This window comes from Ambystoma mexicanum, chromosome 6q, assembly GCF_040938575.1.
Source record: "Ambystoma mexicanum isolate Mex_15411 chromosome 6q, UKY_AmexF1_1, whole genome shotgun sequence".
In the NCBI taxonomy this organism is placed as follows: domain Eukaryota; kingdom Metazoa; phylum Chordata; class Amphibia; order Caudata; family Ambystomatidae; genus Ambystoma; species Ambystoma mexicanum.
The window spans coordinates 544135657-544158213 of NC_090937.1; positions in this window are offsets into that span (position 1 = coordinate 544135657).

Genomic DNA, 22557 nt, shown 5'->3' on the forward strand with positions numbered 1-22557 from the left:
AGGAAGCGCAAGTGCTGAAAGTAGCCAAACTATCAGGCTACCATATTGTATTTTAGTTCAATGCAAGGTCAAGAAACCTCTCTCTGCCCATAATCGACCGAAGTTGTGAACAACCCCAAAGGCATACTGACTGTCTGTAAATATATTCACACTAAGTCCTTTGGAAAGTTCACAAGCTCGAGTCAATGCAATAATCTCTGCGGCCTGCGTGGAGTTATGCAGAATTCTTTTGGTTTCCACAATAGTGCTTAATGTAGTGATTGCATAAGCAGCAGTGGATGTACCATCTGGAAGTTTGAAGCAGGTCACAGTAAAACAGCTACCCTTGTGGATAGTTTAATGGTGTATCATTTAAATCAATTCTGCCTTTTGTCTCTTGTTCTGTGGTATAGAGGCAGTCATGTGACATTTCGTCACTGCAAGCAATTTTTTGCAGAAGAGGCAATAGTTTGGCTGGATTTAATGAGCAACATCTCTTACTTTGGATATGCGGTGCAAATAGAATCAGCTTGTGTCTTGTTAATCATGCTGATGTGAGATGTTGCATTTGCATTCTTTTTAATAGCATGTCTACAGAGTGAGGTACCATCATGGTTAAGGAGTGACCCAGAACCATACCCTCACTTTGTTTTACAGATGCAGCGGCAGCAGCAACAGCTCTCAAACATCTCAGCAAAGCGCATGCAACAGGCTCAAGCATGGAGGAAAAATAACTGCACGGTCTATTCTTTCCTCCATGCTCCTATGTTAACACAGCCAAAGCGCATCCATCACCTTCATGCACATACAAAATAAAGGCCTTGTCATAGTTTGGTGTGCCCAAAACTGGTGCTGAACACAAAGCAGCCTTGAGCAGATCAAAAGCTTTCTGGCAATCCATGTTGCATGGTAAAGGCAAAGAAATGCCCTTCTTTGTCAATGCCAACATTGGTTTTATCGTTCATGAAAAGTTAGGGATCCACTGTCTACAGTATGAAGCCATGCCTATCAAGGCTCTGACCTCTTTCAGTGTATTTGGGACAGACATGCTAGAGATGCTTTGTATCCGTTCAGTTGCAGTCTTCTCACCTCCTTTGACAGGAGATAGCCTAAATAGTCGTCCTCCTGTCGACAATATTGAACGTTTTTTAAAGAAGCCTTATGCCCATGTTCTGCTAGATGAATAAGCAGCAACACAGTGCCCTCCTTGTAAGCAAATTCTGAATCTGCGGCTAAAATAAGATTGTTAACATACTGCAACAACGTACAGGTGGAAGGCAACTCAAGTGTATCAAGCTGTTCCTTCAAAGCTATACTATAAATGCTTGGACTCTCAGTGTACCCTTGTGGCACACAAGTGAATGTAAACGAGCGTCCCCCTAGGGGGAACGCAAACAAATATCTACTGTCAACATGTATAAGAATACTAAAGAATGCATTCTTTAGATCCACAACACTGAAATGAGTAGCTGAAACTGGAATCATTGTCAATATAGTAGTCACATCAGGCACCATCGGAAATTGTAGAGCAACAATCTTATTGATAGCACGTAAATCAATAATAAAACGGAGAGGAATTGCATTATCCCCTTTCTTATACATCTGTAGAATCAGATTATTACACAATCTTCCTGCAATTTCCTCAATCACTCCTCGATGTACAAAATTAGAAACTATGCTCTTTAATGCTTGTTCACCGTCAACTGAAATCTTATACTGTGGAATACGTGGTAGTTTAACACCTGGTTTCAACACAATTTTAACAGGCTCAATGTGCAAAATACTGATGTCATTATCATCAACTGCCCATAAACATGCTTGATCCTTATCCAATTCAGTTGTTAAAGGACTAGTCAAGAATTGTGAAGCAGAAGTTTGTTGAGGTGAAATCGTTAAATGCACTCTATCCGGAGAACAGTAAATGACAGCATTCAATTCTTTCAACAGATTCAACCCCAACAAATTTTCACCACAATTTGTCATCAAAAGAAATGATTATGAATCAGTGAATGGCCCCAGTGAAATCGGTACCTGCTGAGAAACCAGACTAACCACTGGCGTACCAGAGAGCCCTACAGAAATGTTGTTCTGCCCTGACAGTGGCATATCTGGAACCCGTGAATGGTCAACAGAACACTTCTGTGCTCCTGTATCTATGAAAAATAGATGCTTCTTATTCCCCAACTTCATCTAAACATAGGGCCCTTTCTGATCGACGGGAATAGGTACTGGTTCCAGACTCTGCTTCGGGCTGTCCTAAATGAACAGTACATCATCAAATGCAAGATCCTCAGAAAGATAGACAGTCAAAGTATTGTCAAAAATGTTCCCATTATTAACACTATGCTGCTGACTATCTTGTCAAAAATGGCTTTTGATTCTGAGTGAACTGACTTCTACCAGGAGCCCCTATCCTAGGACGGCCTCTGGATCGTCTACCAATCATATGTGTTATTTGATCGCTGCTGAAGGATCGAGCATTTTGCTCGCCAATGACCTTCTTGTCTGCAATAAGCACATTGGTTCATGTGTACAGGACCCATTTGCGCATTACTTTGTGGTGCAAACTGACCTCTAAACTGTGTATTCCCACCTCTGGTTCTCCTTACAATTTGTTGCAACAAAACCTTTGTCTTCAAGTCTCCCTTCTTCTTTTCGATCTTCTCTTTCTAGTATTAACCCTATTCTCATAATACTAAGCCATATGCAATACTTCAGACTGAGATTTAGCTTGCCAGGCCCTTTCGGAAGTTATAATTTGTGATTTGATATCAGGCAACAATCGATGCACAAATTTGTCTACAAACAGCCTTTTTCCTGACTCCTTACTTAAGTCCTGACCGCTAAAATCTGAAAACACTTGTTAGAACTGATTAAAAAATTTGGTAGCACCCTCAGATTTCCCCCCGATACAAGCTGTAAGCTTGTCCCAAACTATTCTTCTCTCTGGAACCAAAGTTTTTAATTTAGTTACAATTCTGTCTGGCAGTGTCAATATCACCTGTGGCGGTGTCTCACCAGCCTTCCTTTCTCCATCTATCCGCACCAAGTTAACCCATGGGTCACCCAGCCTGCCTGATCATCTATAGTTCTAATCTGTTTCCATAAATCAGCTGGTAGGATCACAGGGAACACGTCTATATCACCCAGCGTGAAAACTGACAAATGCAAGACAGATTCAATTTCTTTATAAAATCCTGTTGGATTTTTCCTGATATCTGAAATCGTCTGTCAAATGGTATTCACTTCCTGTCTAGAAAATGGGACATAAACAAACTGTGAAACATAATGAGCTTCAATAGCAGCGACAAATCTTGTTCAATCGGCAGTGGAGAAACTACCGCTGGCGGAAAAGACGGTAAGGGCGAGGATGCAGAAGGGGAAACAAGAACAGGAAGAGGAGCAACAACTGCAGGAGGAGCAACAATGTGAGGAAAGGAACAACAACGGGAGGAGGTGCAACAACAGGAAGTGGTACAACAACAGGGAGAGTCACATAAGGTGCTGGTGCAGTGGCAACAGTCCTACGCTCATTCAAAACCTTATCGATTAGCTCATCTAATGTATGAAAATCCTGAGATGGATATATTGTTTGTACTCCAAGTTGAAAAGCCCTATCCATAGTTCTAATAGATTCCGACTGTTTCTGTTGATCATACAATAATGCTTTTCACCCCTAATGATGCACAGCTGATGTACATCAAGGATAAAGCAAACAGAATAAGATCATCAACACTTGAAAACACTTATCATGGTTGCTTTACCCTCAATGCCAGTAAAACAGATTTCATTCCACATTTTGAAAGTGCATGCAGAATGACAATAATAGTGCCAGTCTGCATATACTTTCATAATGTGATGGCTTCAAGGGTAAAGCAAACATGATGAGTGGTATTATGTGACTATACTTGCTTACTTTAGTGGCTTCAGTCTGAATGGACATGTATGGGCAGAGTCAGCATCAACATTGTATTAAACTGGCATATATTGTGGGCAAAAGTGTCCTGGAAATGCATTGTAAAATGTTCCTGTTCACTAAAGGAGATTTGCATCTAATGTTTTTTTTTTCATGTGCTACCATACAAAACTGATTGGAAAACTGTGTGGCTTGTATCCCAATTGTTGCAACCTATTACATGTTGATTAGTTTGCGCTCACTCACTATGCTCAGTTGATCCCACATACTCAGTGCATTAATGCCACATCAATATCTCTAGCTGCTACTTTACATTACCTACCTGTCACTGAGTGTGATGTTTGCTTTCAAGCTCACACAATGGGAGTGGGTGGCTTAATGCTGAAGTCACGCAACAGACACTGCCATGCCATATTTTATATATATTTATGCGTATGATACAAAACGTGACTGGAATAAACCTTTCTTCAGTAGAGAAATTTGACTTTGCTTTAGTTGATTTGCAGTCATAATAATAAACCATGTTCGAGTTCCTCCATATGTAAAATCAAAGGGAGAATTTGTGTGCGTTGTGTTTGGGCTGCCGCCGCTGGCACAACGCAAAATATAGTAAGTGGGCTTCACTCTGGCCATATATTATTAGTGTGTCATGGTATTTTTGTACTGGACTTTAAGGGTAAAAGCAAACTTAGTGTGATTACACGTTGCAATACGCTACATTGGTATAGCCAGTCTGGATATACTTTCTTTCTGTGGCCTGGCATTTTTTACTGGTTGGGAGTCCTTATATGTTAATACTGGCATGTATACTCTTAAATTGCTGCATATCTTCCTTTCATCAATCCTTAATTATATCAAATGCTGCAGGCCTAGCCTTTTTCTCCAACAATATAGACTCTGAATACTCTATACGGGCAATTTCAAAACTACCATGAACTGTCCACTTAAATTCGGAAGCATGTCCAGTTTCTCTGTGTCAAATATCGTTAAATACAATAATATTGAGGCCTTACTTACAGTACATTAAAATAGCCGGTGAGCCAATAGGTGGCGCAGGTTGACCTTGTCCCAAAGATTGTCTATCTTTGCGGAATAAATCCCTGAAACAGGCAGACAATTTCCTAGACATGTCAGATTACTGGTGTTACCTGGTGTCGTTTGTACTCACGAGTGCAAAACTACAACTAATATCAGGATTCTTAGGAATCGGGGCACGACACACCTGATTTCAAACAAAGGAGGTCCGATCAGATTACAAAGGATCCTCGTGGTTGGCGATTTCGGCAAAGATCCCGCCTCGATATGAGGAGCCTTGTTAAGATGGCCTCTTGAACCGCATGCTCACTGTTCAGGGATCGGATCGCGCAGTACTGTTGAGGTATCGCGTCTCATTCAAAAGGGCCCCTTTTTTCCTCACTCTCCGATCCCTTCTGATAGCCGTGTCTTCTTTTCAGCAACAAGACATCTATCTTGAGGGTCCCTATTCGGGCTCCATCTGAAAGACCAAAGAAATATCGAGACTTAGTACCACAAAATGAAATACAGCAATCACAGGTCAAAAGATACAAGTATCTTTATTTTCTGTACAGAATTCAAAGTAAACAGATATCTATCTGGCACCCATCACCTTGCAGTGTGTACCAGCAGACACAGTGAGGGGTGAGTGTGCTAGACATCTCAATACGAGCTATTGTATACATTTCTCCCAAACATTGTCCAGCCCCTCTCCAAACTAATAATTTGCATGCTAGGTTTGTGCCCAGTACACATGACAAATATTACAATATTGTACAACGGATTTCACAAGTTTACATGTCCATGAAGGTACAATGGCAGTATTTCGTTCCCGGGTCATAGTAAGCCTAGTTTCAAGAAAGAACACAATATATTACAACCAGAGCACACAGTTTGCATTTGCTCTACATTGTTCCGCTGTTTATATGAGGATGAGGCTTGTGAGCGCAGACAACACTTAGATTGCAGTTCATACGAGTCACAAGGTTTCTTTGCACAGAATAAACAGTCTGCTCTCGGTCAGCCTAAATGTTGACACAACTAAAAGGTTGTTCGGCTCGACTGCAGTTGAAAACACAGTCCACCATTTTAGGACACAAGCAAGAGTTAAAATCAAAATGGTGGATGATTCCTAAAATGGCAGAGAAGTTGATCAGAAATCGGAACATTTTGGACACGGTTTTCTGTGCAACGCAAATGGGCTTAGGCCAATATTCATAACAAGGCTGTATTATACTAATACAATTTAACACTTCAAGGTCTAGAGGTTCTGACAACATTTGATGTCTGAGTTCATGTTCCAAGTTTGTCTGGCCATGGGAAGGATGTTAGTATTTGTACCTTAGTGTTACTGATTTATGTTCAATTCTTGTTGAGTTTCGTTTGAGACAGTTTTGTCCCATCCAAACAGCATCTTATGTGAAGCAGTTGTGTAGTCTCTTTCATATGTTTTGACCATTTGAGCTTGACAATTATGTGTTTCACTAAATCTTTATAAAATGTCAGGTTATTTTCTCGGATGGTTCTACCATGCTGTGCAATTTCAATTCCAATTCCACTGTTACATAGGAGGTGGAAGAAACTGACTCCATGTCGTACACCATAGGTGGCCATGCATTTACAAACCAATGAGTTGGTAATTAAGTGATGCCTGACTTGTTGGTGAGAACAAGTTTTGATACACTGGTGTGCTGGGCTGGTCAAGCCTTCTTTTTCCACTTCTTGAGGATTGTGTTGCTGATTGAATCATATAACGTTAATATGCCCAGTAGGATGAGGGTGCATGAATTGTGTTTTTCTGCAGGTTGTACTAGGTTAACCACCAGGGATGTCATTTCACCAAATGTCCAGGGGTTGTGGAAGAGACACCACATGACCCTTGACCTCTGATGACATGACAGAAAGTGATGAAGTTTTACCCTGCCCGAATGGACATCACGGGAAGTGATGGCACACCACCTTTCACCCCTTGACAAAACAGGAAGTGACATCACATTGCATTGTTCCAGTACACTAAGAAACATATGGTTGCAATATCACTGTAATGTTATATACATTTCATACAAGAATGGATCACCATATCCAACTTTAATATCAGTGTGTATAGCGCCAAAAACCATTCTAGGCAACTTTGATGGACAGAACTTTTAGAAACCTGTCCGCTGACATCCTGCGCTGCATGATGTTCAAGCATGGCAACCCATCCAACAGCCGCCTTTGGGAGCACCCTCACAGTGCAACAGCAGTGCACCTTGCGTGCACACTGTCACAGAGGCATAGCACTGCTCCCGTATGCACATGTTCATGCAGCCTTAGCGCTTACTTCTGTGGACACGTTTAGCCCCTCTTCCTGTGTGCACATGATCATGTTACCACAATAGTACTTCCTGCGCTCACACTTTAGCAGTGACTTGCTTCCGAGCCCTATGTGCACATCCTTCGAGAAGCACAGCATGGATCTGTTCCTAGGGCACGCATGTGTATTGTCAGTGAATCATTTTCCCACATAGTCTCAACACTGGGCAAATAGTTACAAAGCTACTGCACTACTGCCATAATGCAATTTATCATGTAGTAACAGCTGTGCACCCTGTGGGAACAATTTCTCAGCACCACAACCATTCTCCCTTAATCTAGTCCATTGTCAAGTAGCTATAAATGATTACACTGGCTCCAATTGTAGCATATGGAATTTTGGGCACATTAATTATTATCCCATCAAACAATTTTGCTGATCTATTGAAATAAACCCATTAAGAGAAACAAACCTATAGCAATCACCAGTTAATAAATAACGGGTATTTTCTCACTTTCACTTTAGAAATGTCCCCAAAATACATATGCTAGCAACTGGATTCATTAGTGGCTATTTATAAGTGGAGCTTAAATCAGAGGCTGAGAGAGTGGAGGTGTGCAGAGTGCCTTAAAGATTGTCAGGGTACTGGCACTGCAGGGAGGTTGGCAGAGGCAGGCCGGGAAGATGCAGTGTCCAGAGAACCCGGTATTGCTGCAATGCGAGGCGGTGGCTAGATCACTTACCCGCAACCCGTCGGAGATGCGGATGCCAGAATGCACCATTCTGAAGCCACCGCTGCCCAACACCGATCCCACCTGGTAGACCTTCCCAAACAGCTCCTTCTCCAGCTTGGCTTCGGGGATCCAAGAGAGAGCAGGTGAGTAAATGAGTCTGTGTGGAGGACAAGCTGTGATTGCGTAGTGCACAAAGCAAAGGCAGCCACGCTCCGTGATGCCTCGCCCTTACCTGGTGGCAGGACCTTGGCAGGCAGGTGGTCTACACTGCTCGAGTTGCAGATGTGAGCCAGGGAGCCAAACGTAATAGCATTTTCCACAAGCAAAAGCAATCAATGTGAGACACAGATCCTTGGAGAGATGTGTAGATGCCATAGTGCATGCAGTCAGCACACAAAATCCGCAGACCGCAACTTCTCCTAGACCCGACCATGCTTCACTTAACTCTGAGCTATACTGCCACCCATGCCGACTCCATTGTCAAGTTCAGATATCCATCTGAGATGATTCTAATTGGGGCCAACCCTCCTACTTTTCCCACCCCATAATAGCTGTGGTACACCCTTAAAGCTCACCTTTGTGCATATCCGTCACATAACAGGCCCGCCCTTGCACCCAACCTCCTATACAGAAATGACGGGAGCACCGCCAACCAAGAAGCCACAGTAAAATAAACTCGAGCACTACTTTATTAAGAGCGAGATGCGCAAGGTTTCACAATACTGATTTTTAACTTAGTAAGTTTACTCTGTCACCCAGCTTGCGCTTTGCACTTTTCTTTATCGCTTTACCGCTATTTTTAAAATAGTTTGATTGTTGTTAAGCTCCAGTCGGGGGTCACATGGGAGACACCAGGTGTCATAGTTGTCACCACAGGTGATGGCTGTGACCACTGGTGACCCCCAAATGACATCCATGTTAACAACTGGGCCAAATCCATTCTTCTGATTGTATAAATCAAACCTGTGCTTGATCCAGTAGGTGTATAAATTCTGTGGACTTGAAACGTGGGTAGTAGAATATCCCCATTAATAGTTTGTCAGGGTGTGGAGTCGTTGAATATAGCGCTGTACTTGGTTGGTTATCATTGATCTTGTCATTTGAGAAACCCCACTATATTATATCTCAGTCTCCAACTGGTCAATTATGGGATAACATTACAGCATGCTTTCTTTCTATATCCTTGGGGACAACACAAGGTTTTTCCAGATGTTGGGACACACACACTAAGTGGTATATGGAGTGATAAGAGTCCTGATAACCCAAGTTATTGTGCTGGCATTTGTTCGATGGGATAAAAACGTTAATAAATACATGTTCGAAATTTAATACGGGAGTATATCATTATTTAGAAAAATAGATTACAATTTTGATCTGTTTTTATTAAGAGAACCTTGAGATATCATCAGAAATTAGGCCGAAATGAGGCAAAAACGTGGGTTCATTTGAAATGATAGCTAATTTTCTTGAAACCAACAACTGGGAGAAATCATGGATTTGCATGGTTTATACATTATGCCAGTTTAGTACCAGACGGGAGTCAAGCAGTATGCAACACACATTCTCGGGCGGGATTCCAGCCTCCTTGTCCATGGTGGGGGCGTGGCTACCCCTCAGCCAATGAGGAAGCTCAAAACGGGGCCACCCTTGCTCTGAACCTCCCCACGGCTGAGAGGCTGCCTTTGCCCCCCGTTGAGGACTCAGGTAATGTTTTTTTTTTGTTTTCCCTCCCTGCTCCCTGCCCTCCCCACCCCACTTACCTTCTTGCTCCTTTGTCCCAGATGGGGGACGATGGCAGCCTGTTCCCTGTGCTTCCGCTACCGATGGCCGCCATGGAAAGGGAAAACAGGCTCTGTTTTCCCTTTCCCTGCGGCCAATTTCTTGGTCTTGTTTTTTTTTTCTGTCCTGAAACATCTTTCAGATCTTGCAGGCTGGGGTACTAAAAGCAATATGACCCTCGCAGCGAGGGCATTACTGACTCACGTAATGCCCTAGGGCCTTCATTCACTATGGCCCCGGGGCATTACCTGAGTTGGTATTGCCCCCGCCGCTTGGGTCATATTGCTTAATTAGGAAATATTGAAAGCAATAATTATTTCATGGATTATTAGTGAGGAACCTGTTATGGAGAGATTGACCTTTCAATGGACCTCAGCGCCCTGTTGGTGCACTTTTGATTGTCTTATCACAGTCGCACGGGAACGTAACAAAAGAGTGCTTGGTTCCTCAACTCTGTTTTGTTAAACTAAAAGTTTTTGGAGTGTCGGGGGGGAAATTCTGCCGGGGTCGGCCGGGCCGTCCGCAGACCTCCGGGCAGGGAGGCCCCAACTCCTCCCGTATATCCCAAAAGAGATAGAGTATGAGACACACACAAGAAGCAAGGTGACTCTGCTGTTTATTAAACACAAACGGCAGGGATGGGTCAAGGATCATACGCGTCTGACCTGACACACACACAATCGTGGGGCTCGCAGGCCCTTTTTACTGTAGTATGACGCGCTACTTGCGTCACTTTAGAAAGTTGACAAAAAACCTATCGCCACTCTTAATTGGTTGCTCGAGTGGTAGGGTTAGTATAGCATACGTATAGAGAATAATATGAGTGGACGAGGGTTAGTCAGGTGATATATCTGGGTTGTCCCTACAATTAGATACATGAGAATTGTTACATGAAGACTCCTAATGATTGGTTGATGTTAATGGCGTCAGTGATAAGAACCCCATGTTCTGATTGGTGCGCCCGTGAGCTTCCCAGCCTGGGACCATCGCTGTTCCCAGCTCTCGGTGTACCTGCAATGTGCAACAATGTTTCACTATGGGTGCATGCAGACAATGTGAAGACTTATTCATGAGCTGGACGGCCGACTACTCCCACTGTCGCAGATGTCCATTGATCCTTTCAAGTGTATCTGCCTGTGTCTTGTAACGAGGGATCCAGACGCCTCTTTCCTTCTGGGCTTGGCATCTCGTCAGGTTCGGCTTGGTCACGTGAGGTGGGACCGTGTTTGAGGCAAAATTCTGCACAATTAATATTGTTTTTTCCACTGTGCGCCTGGTTTAATTGCAGGTGCGACTTTGATGTTGGTGCACGGCGTGCGAGGTTGCAACATCGTGCCCTTAATGGTCTGCTTTTGGAATGTGGGTTTGCAACATTACGACCTTGGCTGTCTGCTTTCGCCAGGCTCATCCTGCAGGATCAGCAACCTGACTCTTGCTCTGTTAACGTCCACGGGAGCTCTTGCTTGCGGCCTACTTAGGCCTGGTGTATAAGTGGAACCGTTTGGTGCACAGGTGCTTTAGGTTATAGTCTCATATTGTCTTATGACCAGTATTGTGTCTTCGTTATAATTCTCATTATGGCACCTAGGTTTAGAAGAAGCGTAAGCAAGCTCTTTAGATGAGTTCATGGTGCGTCTTGCGTTTCTGCATTTTGAGAGCCTAAGTGAAAAATAATAAAGATGCAAGTCCGTGAATATGTCTGTCGCCTACGTCATAGCACTGAGTATATTCTTCGTGTAGATTGGTGCGGGAGTGTCCAGTGTGTATGTTGGCACAGGTGGGCTATCCGTTGGCTAGGTCGTCATGGCATCTCTAACGACGTATAGTTTTAGTCTAGTTCATCCATGCCGCAGGCATCGGCATGGGCAGGGCGGGCTGCTGGGCAGGCAGATGGACACATCCTTATGTTCCTGTACCAGGGTATCTGGTCGTCTGGTAGATGGGCAAACTCTTCTCGTGGCGGGTGCTTGGGCCGTGAACCTTTAGGGCAGGCGCGAGAGGGGAAAGATGGGAGCCTGTTTTTCCATTTTCCCACTTCAGTCCCCCCTCTGGTCGACTTGTCGACCACAAACATATCCTTTTCGTTATCTCCTCTTACTCTCCATATTTTAGTTATTCCTCCTAAATGTCCATAATGGTTAACATGATCTTCAAATGACCAATACATATATTCACAGGTTCCTCCAGGAGGGCAGTATACCCATTTCCCTATGTAACTCCTGGGGTTTCTTGGGTTCTCGACCTTCACCGATGGTGGGTCCAGGTGGTTGGTGATGATCTGGTTGCGCAATGTCTCTCTCTCTTGTATTATTATGCCTGTGTGTTGGCCGTCATCTGCTGGCATCAGTGGGTGCATACCGACCATTTCAAGCAACTCGTCAGTGGTGCGTGCCTTCCGGGCTTTCCAAAATCTTATTATGATCAGTGTAGCTCCAGCCAAAATAATACAACCAACTATAATTTTCAGTCCATCTGACAACCAGGATGGCATCCATGACCATAATAGCGAAAACCAGCTCTCATCCTTTTTCACACCTTTACTTTCATCCACCATTTTGGAGTGCAACTGGGCCAATTGTGAAACTGCTTCTGTCAGTGTACCGTTGTCAGCATCGTTGGCAGGAATGAATGTGCAGCATGATTGTCCTATCTTTGCGCAAACTCCTCCTTCCATGGCAGTGAGGAGGTCCAATACATATCTGTTCTGCAGTGCTACCATCCTTATTGCTCGCAGCTCCTCTTTTATCGCGTTGAATCCGTTTACTGTAGAATTGATGGTCATCATAAGTTCCCATCTAGTTATCTGGAGCCATTTTGCGTTTGCGTAAGCCTGTAGTCCCGGATGGATTATTGAGGAGAAGAACATTGCTGCTCTGCTGAATAGTCTGTGTTCTGGCGGGATTGAAGTGAGTGCTGTTTCTGACCTTCCCCATAAGTAATTTCCTGTCAGAGGTTCTCCTTGTCTTTTCCGTCTATTTAGGACAGTATCATTGCCGCTGGTCCTGTTCCCTGGCTCCTCTTGAGGTGGTGCAGATCTCTTATTTCTCTTGTCCCCTTCATCCATCTTGGGAAAGTTCGCCACATTCACATGCTTCTGGGGTACCACTAGTGATGGTACATTGACGTGCACCATCGTGCATACACCATTCCACAGAGGGGGCAGTGTGTGATATGCCTTTTCTCCACAGGCCCAGTAATGGTCCATTATCACTGCTGTTCCTGCTCCCCCCTCAGGTAACTCCATCACACTTCCACAATTGGTGTTGTATCCTACGTCCACCTCTCCTTTATGTTGGTAGCATACTTTAGGCGCAGTCAGCGGCAGTATTGTTATCGGGTCTTCATCCGTTTCTATCCATGTGAGCATAGGCACGTATTTGATCCAAGTCGTCCAACATCTGTGGTTGTGTGCATCGATAGTTGAAATAGTTTCTTTTGTTACCATGTTGCTGCCAATCACTCCTATTTCCCATTTGTTGTCCAAGTACACTTTCCCCGTTATCGTCACCAGTGGCCTCTCCCAACATCCTAGTTTACCAGGAACTTCAGTGGCGTACCAATCACATGATAAATACTGCAGTGTTACTTTCTTTGTTTCTCCTTTTGCAGGACCACTTGTTATGTATCGGTATGCTTCAGCGTGTAAACTGCTCTTGTGGTAACTCAAATAAGTCTTGAGGAAGTTGGTTTCGTATGGGTATGAGTCTCGTGTTTTCCACGTCATATGCACCACTGTCCCTTGAAATCTTCCCTTCGTTTGGAACAGTGCCAAGTATATTATGCATCGTGCTGTTTTTTCGTCTATTTCTGTGGCAACAAATGTTCGAGAAGCACTCATGGCGTATGGTATTAATGAGCAAACGTAGCAGCTGTCTTCTATTGTCTGCTTACCAATGCGGGTCATGTGTTGATACCATATGTTGTTTGAGACGTGTGCTGAATCTTGTATATAATTGTCAATACCTTTATTATCTGAGTATGTGCTGCGTTGAACTCTATTTTGCTTGTGTGCAATTTTACTAATATCACCTGACGTAACACCTGTTGCAGCTGGGGATGGGGGTGTGTTAGGTTTGGGTACAGCAATAATATTGATAGCACTGCTGTACTGCCATACAGAGGCAGCTACGAACCCGGTGATTACCAAAATCCCTATTACTTTTATTACATATGCTAATTTCACCGGCATTTTGCTCTTACCTTGCTGCAGTCCGGCAGCGTATTCTTGCGACGTTAAAGTTGCCCGCCTGAAAATTCTCAATATGCTGGTTATTAAATGTTAGTGGTTGTTTTTTAAGCTCTCCCTATCAAATAGTCATTCAGTGCCCAGGCGAAGAGCTGTTCCCACGCTACTATAAGCGATCTATCTCTTAGGGCAGGTAAGTATGGGTGGAGATGGGGCATCGAATATTCTATGGCCAAAAGGAAAGCTGTGTAGTAGACACGTACCCTTTTCCTTTTCAGGTACGTTGGCCTTTTTATTTCATATACAAATTGGTGTGACAATTCTTCTGGGTAATTATCATCTGAGGGTACCATCTACTCCTGGGCAGTGAATTTGTTAGTTCTCTACTTTCTTAGCAGTACAATAATACGCGGTTCCTGCATGTGCGAGAGAAAAGAAAAGAGAGCATTCACGTGTTTACATGTGTATTTGTGCAAGACAATGTCCTTCAGTTCAGTTACTACTCTAATGGGGACAGGGGTCAGTGGATGGTGGGCAGGGGGGTTTTGGGTTCAACTGGTGGGCGTGGCTTTTACTCTTTGAGCGTGTGATCATGGGGTGGGCTGTATGGGGATCACCCCTTCCTTTTTCAGTTATTGTCTCTGGGGAGTCTGGGGAGTGACAAGGTATGGGAACACTTGGGCCGCTGGCTGTGGTAGAACTTTCTTCTTCCGTTGTCGATGTTGTTGCTGTTCTCTCAATGGACCTGTCGGTGGCGCTGGGGCGGGTCTGTTGTCTGTAGATCTTTATGTCGTGTAGGTGGTTCCAGGCACGCTTGTCCTGTAGCTTTACTGCTCTTGTTGATACCTCCTCTACCAGATGGGGACCAGTAAAGCGTGGACTATTCCATTTCCTATTGAAGTTGCGAAGTAGTACGTGGTCACCTTAGCAATTTTACACAGTCCTTCCTTTTCCAGGTCTTTATCCGCGTCTTCTTGTTGGCTTCTATTAGACCCGCCCCGTGTGCGCTCGAGCTGTTGAGACACAAGCACTACACTAGTAATCAAAGAAGACACATATTGGTACATTTCATCACCCAGAACACTTGCAGTACTTTCGTGGTCGGTAAATGCTCTTGATGTTGGCGTTAGGGGAAGGCGCATTTGACGTCCGGTAACCACCTCATGGGGAGTGAGGTGGTGGTCGGACCCTGGCCTATTCCTTAGCTCAAATAAGGCTAATGGGAGACAATATAACCAACTCCTCTTTGTTGTCTGCTGTATCTTTGCAATTGCCTCTTTTAATAGGCCATTCAGGCGTTCACATTCACCGTTGGCCTGTGGGTGGTATGCACATGCAAATTTATGTTTAATGTTCAGCAGTGATGTAATGTGCTGAAACATCTCGTTTGCGAAATGTGGTCCATTGTCTGACCTTAACACCTCGCACACTCCCCACCTGGGGAAGACCTCCCTCACTAGGAATTTGGCTGCTCTAAATGCATCTGGGTGTGAACAGGGCCCTGCCTCAATCCACCTAGAAAATGGGCATACTACTACAATCATATACCTATTTCCTTGACATATATTGATCATATCAACATAGTCAATATGGAGATGCCGGAAAGGTCCCTCTGGCCGGGGTATAGTACCTCTTATCACCTTTAGAGTGTGGCCGGCCGTAAACTGTTGACATGTGAGACAATTACTGATAAAGTTTGACACATGCGAATTTAACTCGGGGCAGAACCAGTCTTCCCTAATTCGTGCTGCAATTACTTCCTTGCCTGTGTGGGCTGGATGATGTAGTTGGTTCAGGGCGGTGTTCAAAAGTGCCAATGGTATTACAACCTTTCCAGTGCCACCCTGGCGCCATAGTGCGTCGGTTGGGGACATTGTACATCCTCTTTTTACCCATATTTCTTTTTCGGCCATTGGTGCAGCCGCTTGTAACTCCATAATCTGTGTGGCTGGGAGATGGGTGTACCCTTCTCTCATCAACATCTCCTTAGCCATTCCCCTCCCTCTCCCTCTCTGTGTCTCTGGGGGGGTTCCATATCTCACCAAAGTATGCAGCATACTTCGCATGTGCGTCCGCTGCTGCGTTTCCCTTCGAGACGTGGTCCTCACCATTGGTGTGTGCGGTGCATTTCACTAAAGCTAATTCTTGGGGGTCATTAATTACTTCAATTAGTTCAGCCAATAAGAGGGCATGTTGCACTGGAGTGCCATCAGCTCTCCTAAACCCTCTTCTTCTCCATTTCGACAGCCCTGAGTGGACAGTAGATGTAACATATGCGCTGTCGGAATATATGGTCACCCGTTTGTCAAAGCTTTCCTTTAACGCCAAGATCAGTGCGACCAGTTCAGCTGCTTGAGCGGAGTAATGCTGTGGTAATTGTACACATTTCACTGCCACACACACCGGTACCTCCATCATTTTCACCACTGCAGCCCCAGTTCTCCTCACACCATCTCTCTGATCGATAGTTGATGACCCATCAATAAATAAGAGCTCACCCCCTTCTAGTGCGTTTTCCTCAACTTTTCTAGTACATGAGTACATTTCAGTTATTTGTGTACAGTCATGGGCATAATCTCCCTCCTCAATTACTTCTGCTAGGAACCTTGCAGGGTTGACCGTGCTGCATCTAACAATTGATAGTTCGGCTCTGGATAAAATAATCTCATAACCTGATGCTCTTTGCGTGGTTAGGGTGGATTTCGGTTTATTTAATATCGCAAAAAGTGCATGTTCCACAAATAGTGTAGTCGGGCACCGCATGGTGATTGCTGATGCTTTTTCCACCGCAAAAGCAGCTGCGGCGAGACCTTGTTCGCAGGGGAAGTGCCCTAACATTACAGGATCCAAGTGGCCACTGTAAAATGCTACTGGTTTGTAACCCATGCTTGTTTTTTGAGCCAACACTGCTTTCATTACTGCTGAGTCGCAATGTGAAAATATAAAAAATTGCCGCTCATAGTCTGGGGATGCCAGTACCGGAGCAGTTGATATCGCATCTTTTAATTCATAAAAGGCTTCTTTCATTTCCATCGTCCACCCCAGTTTCTTCTCCCCTTTATTAGCTTCCCGTAACGCCTCAAGCAGAGGTCCTATGTACGAACTGTAATCAAATATCCAAGCTCTACAGTAGTTGCAGAGCCCCAGGAACTGCTGCAGTTCCCTTACAGTTTGTGGCATTGGAGTGGCCGAAATAGCTTGTGCTCTTTGTGGTGCGATCCTTCTTCCATGTTGGGATATAAGCTGACCAATGTAAAGTACCTGTTCTTGACAGTACTGTATCTTTTCCATGTCTACCTTATAACCTTTGTTAGCCAATGTTGTCAACATCTTTAAGGAGTCCTCTCTGCATGTTTTTTCGTTTGTACTGCAAATTATTATGTCATCCACATACTGCAACACCGTGCTTCCTACTTCAATGTTACCCAAATCCATCTGTATCACTCTATTGAAAATTGAGGGTGATTCACAATACCCTTGTGGTAATCTGGTGTGCTTCCACTTAGTGTTTCTGTAAGTGAAGCTCGTCAGATCTTGTGAGTCTGGGTGTAATGGTATTGAGAAAAAAGCATTTTTAAGGTCGATCACTGTAAATCGTGATGCTTCTGCTGGAATGCCACACAAAATTGTGGCCGGGTTTGCAGCTACGGGATATTCCGCTTCTACTATGTTGTTCAAGGGCCTGAGATCCTGTATAAAGCGCCAAGATCCCCCTTTAGCCTTGCGCACTGGGTACACAGCCGTATTACATAGTGATTCTGAGGGGACCAATATACCATTATTTATAAGGGCCGTTATGGTTTCATATATGCCCTCATCTGCCTCTTTTGATAGTGGGTACTGTTTTACTCTGGGGAGTATTGCACCTTTTTTCAATTTTATTTTTACTCCCCCTATACATTTTATGCAGCCCACGTCATAGGGGCCAGTAGTCCACAATGATTTGGGTACTTTTGACATATCGTCCTTAAAGAAAGGGACCGGTGTGCATGCGGGTGCCTCAAGTGCCATTGCAATTTTCTGTGCTACTTGTTTGTAGGCCACTTTTAGCCATATTTCCACACTCATCATAAACACCATTTCACCTTCCTCCTTTTCATCTGAAAACAGCTCCTCATCTGACACCTGGGTGAGCCTACATCCTTCTGCTAATGCTATCACTGCCCTCCATGCTCTTCCTTCTCTGTCTTGGGCATGTACAGCAATATAATCAGCTGTTGCAATAATGCTCTCAATATCCATTGAAACCACCTTCCCTTCTGGTTCATTAACAGGTGTTTCTGGTCTGAACAGATAGGCTGCTGGCCTTCTCCATATTTTCCCTTCTATCCCTGGCATCCATGCGATTGCCATGTCCGTTCCATACTGGAAGAGTTCACCATCTACTGGCTCCGCCCTAATCGCTGTCTGTCCACAGTATGCCTGCATAATCTGTCGTGCTGTGAGCATGTTAATACCCGGAGTGGAGCAAATTATGCCGTCCTCAGTAAAGGAAATCGTCATATTCAACCTGTTCATTATATCTCTCCCCAGTATATTTACTGGTGAGGCACTATAATATAACAGTGGAACTGACAGATCGTAATCTCCAATAGATAAGGGAATGTTATCAGTAAAGGGAACCAACCCTCTAGCCCCAGAGATCCTTGGGTGTTCATGGTCTCGCCTGACATCTTAAATTTACCTTCCCTTATGCAAGACCGGGTCGCCCCGGTGTCAACAAGGAATGATAATTTTTTGTCACCTATCGTTACCTCTATGCGTGGTTCCTCCGCACTATTAGGTGTTACTGACAGGATGGGACACACCAAGGCCGTCTGTGGGCTGTCCTATTGGGGGTACAACGACTGGCCATTTCCAGTATAAGGGTTGTGTCCCAAAACCGTCACCCTACCCAGTTGTGTTTGTGGTATTTGTGGTTGTTGTGTCATCGCTACCTGTTGCTGTGGCAGTGTTTGGGGCTGTTGTTGTGTTAATTGTTGTTGTTGTTCATTTCCTTGTGGCAATATTTGCTGTTGTGGTATGCCCTGCTGTACCTGTGCGGGCCTTGGTTGTCCCTGATCACTCCATGATGGTGTTCCTGGTCTAACTCTACACGTGCGTGACATGTGCCCCAATAGTCCACAGCTCCAACACACCGGTGGTTCCCTATTCTGCCATGGAAAGCTCCCTGTGTTGTCCTGGTATACTGGTTGCCCTGTGGGGTAGGAATTTCTAAATCCTCCCACCTGCGGTTGGGTACCATACCCGTACCCTCTCCCTCTCACAATTCCTCCTCTCCCCCTGTTATAATTATAATACCCAGCTCCTAGCGCTGGGTATCCTCCTCCCATGTTTGACGTGTATGGTTGGAGTGGCGGCACCTGTTGTGTTGTAGTCTGTGAAGGTGGTATTTGGGAGGAATCTTGTGCAGCCACTACTTGTGTGGGGCTTTGGGTCATTGTTGTAGGTGTAGTTATTAGTGCCCCTTCCATTGTGTATTTAGTAAGCTTTTTCTGTACTAATTTAGCCTCTTCCGTTTTCCTGTCCTCTTCCTTTTGTTTCATTTTTCCTTGCCATGTCCTACAATGATGCACTATAGTCAGTTGTATTTCGGGCCATGGTTTTGCTTCCATTCCCACTACTTTCTTTAGTTGTTTCTGAACTCCATCTGGGAGCCCTTGTACCAGTATATGGTAAAATATTGCTGGTGTTTTATCCCATTGTTCTCTAGTTTCCATGCGCCACTTCTCTTGGATTTCCTGGATATAATCAACAGGATCTTCGTTCTCACGCATCTTGCGGGATGTAATTGCTCCTATATCTGATGTGTCTGGGTACTGTACCCTCAGTGCCTGCCATAGTGCATGTCTGCAGTTTGCGAACGGTGCCCCATCGTGCAATGTATTTGTTATTGTTACCCATTGAAATCCCGCTCTCTTCCAGATGTCATCCGCTCTATCCCCTAATATTGATATTAACAGGCCCTTTACATCTCCTACTGCCAGTTTCTGTCCTGCGGTGTGTTTTTCCATTTCATATATCCATTTACCCGCACCTCCACTTAATGATGGGAGCCTACATTTTATATTTTCTTTATCGGTATGCTTCCAAGGAACATACTGTGGTCTAACCCCACCTCTCTCCAAAAGTGGCATTAAATTATGTCTTGGTTCACCCCTTGTATTCCATAATATTGAGTCCTCACACCCTTCCTCCTCTTCCCTTTCTTCCACATTCTCACTTTCGTTTGTATTTCCCCTGCTCATACCTCTTTCTTCTCCATCTTTTCCCCTTCTTCCATCTTTCTCTGTATTTAATGTGGGCATGTGTATACCTCTTTCCTGCCTACGACTAGGGAGGTCTCTAAGCCGCCATGTATAGGGTGTCAGTTCGTCGGTGAAGGGCGCTAGTTTTATCTTGCGTAACGAACGTGAGGTGGTTGAGCATGTAGGGTGCGATAGGGGAGGGCGTGATGGGGATGATGGGGATGGGGATGTTGCGTCCTCATGTGCCTGTCTTTCCTCTATTCCTTTCTTTCCCTCCTCACCTTCTCCATCTCATCCTTTCTCCTACTGATCCATGGTGAGTCTATGTTGGTCCGGGTGATGTATAGTTTATCTAAGCTTTCCCTTTCACTGTTTCTTCCTTCATTTTCCACTCCCTCTTCCTCACTACAAAAGCTATTCATAAACGGCACCCCCCACTCGGTCTTTTTCCCCTTGATGGTTACTGTTTGTAAATCTATTAGGTCCAGTTCTCCTCTTTCTCCTTTATCAACCGCTCCCCTTTGTGCTGGTGTTGTTGCTACTTCTGTGTCATCATATACATTCCCCCATGTTCCAATCTCCCTTCCCCTATCTCCTCTTTCTCCTTCATACCTTTCCTCCATCTCCTTACTATTTTCCTCCCTTTTCCTTTTCAATTCCTCCATCACTTCACTTCTCATCTGTTCTAATATTCTTTCATCCTCTTTCTTCCTTTCCCATTTCGTCCTTTCCTTTTCTATTTTACTCTCCATCACCCTCCCTTCTTCGTATTTTTTGGTTGATTCTGATAGTAACCTCCTCCTCCATATTGCCATTTCTTTTTCTTCTTCTTCCCTTTTCTTTTCCCGCAGTACTACTCTTGATACCCTTTCTGCTGCTGCTTTTACCCTGTCAGCTTCTCTCCTTTGCTCCTCAGTTCGTTCCCTTATTTTTTTCCAATTCGTTCTTACCTTCTTTCCTTTTCCTCGCTCTCTCTCTCTCTTCCCTCTCAAGCTGCTTGATCAATTCATTCTGTTCATCCCTTAATTTTGCTAATCGTTCCTCCAAAATCTCTTCCTTTTCTCTTAACAGCTCTTCCCCCCTCAATTCACTCTCCCTGGCATTATCCTCGTCTGTTTTCTTTACTACCTCCTTCTCTTCTCCTGTTAATGAACCTCGTAATTTTAATAATATCTGTGCAGCTACCCATTCATCATTTCCTATTTCCACAGTCTGGTCATCTCCAATCCTCCCCTCCCCTGCTGGCATTTTCCTATGAGCCACATATGGTGGAGGGCTGTATGCCGGGTTCGAGTATCCCTCAGCTGCCCTTAACTGTCCTCTTTCTATTTCTCCCAATTCTCTTAAAGGGTACAACCCCCCACCCTCTGTTTTTACTCCCGTTACTAGGGGTATATCATTGCTCGGTTCCTTTTTTATTTCATCTGCTTTATTATTCTTTTCTCCTCCCTCGCCTCTGTTTCCCGTGTTCTTTGGGTCCTCTTTCCCCTGTTTCCCATCCTCTCCTTCCTCCTTAATCTCTGCTTCTTCTGGTATTTCCCCCATAGTGAATATTCCATTTGGTCCTGGTCGGGACCCCTGGAACATCCTCCATAAGTTAAACACCTCCACGTGGTTTGCCAACTTCTTCCCTTTATACGTATTGAGCAGATGATTTAATAGTGAATGTTGAGCATATGGATCGAAGCTACCGTTGGGCGGCCACGGTGTTAACATTTTGTTATCCGTCCCCTGGGTCCATTCTATGCTATACTTAATCAGTTTCTCCCTATGGGGTGGCAGTGTTGTGCATATGTATTGTAGTGGCGTGGTGAGGGTGTTCCCCCACCCTCCCGATCCTGTTCCGTATGACATAGTAATCTGGTATCAGTTTATCCCACTAATAGTTTACAATATGTAGCCTTAGATCGTTACCTGGCCCCGTAAGTTTGGGGACTTACGATAGTCCGCTTTAAGGAAAATTATAAAAATATAGTATGTTACATCTGTAGATTTTCCTCTGCCTTTCTTCCTTTATACAACACCCTTACGGCCCCCTGCGGCCGAGGCGTACGTAGCCCCCTGCGGCTGCGTACCCCTTATTTCGTTCTTATACAGGGGTCCTGTTTTCACGCGCTCCTCCCCCTTCTACATTTGCCGTGGCCGGCGTTCTCCGTGCGCAGCCACGTTCCCCGTTTCGCCTTTCCTCGATCAACTCGTTTACCGTTTATCTCCGTTTCCACTCCCTTACCATAGTTCTCTTCCCCACCACTCTCAAAACGAGGATGCATCGTGCTTGCGATATCCTATGAAAACCCTACTGGTGACGTCACCCACCTCGTAGAGCTACTGGTAAGTTCTTCGTATATTCTTTAAATCCAAAATACACCTGCAATCTACCCCCGTTAACACCACAGCTGTCTTCC